Below are 288 nucleotides of genomic sequence, written 5' to 3'. Positions count from 1 at the left end.
ATGAGGTTACTCTCCACCAGCCATTCAACATAAAGTGTGGGATCCCTAGGGATTTCTTGGTAGAAATTCCACTCTAGATGTCTCTTTTCTAGGTTAAATCTTGTAAACAAGTTGTTAGTAAGAAAGAACAGGCATGAATGTGTATTTCACATGCAGTCTTACTCAGTTAATTTTAAAAAGATCAAAGCTGAATATCCATGCAGTGGCCTCATGGAGACTTTGTGGATGTCCTTCTCATCAGGAACTGATTCCCCTGCTCATTTATCTCTCAAACGAGAATCTTCTCGG

Source organism: Cariama cristata, unplaced genomic scaffold (genome assembly GCF_000690535.1).
Source record: "Cariama cristata isolate BGI_N322 unplaced genomic scaffold, ASM69053v1 scaffold5159, whole genome shotgun sequence".
NCBI lineage: Eukaryota > Metazoa > Chordata > Aves > Cariamiformes > Cariamidae > Cariama > Cariama cristata.
This window is presented reverse-complemented; position numbering follows the sequence as displayed.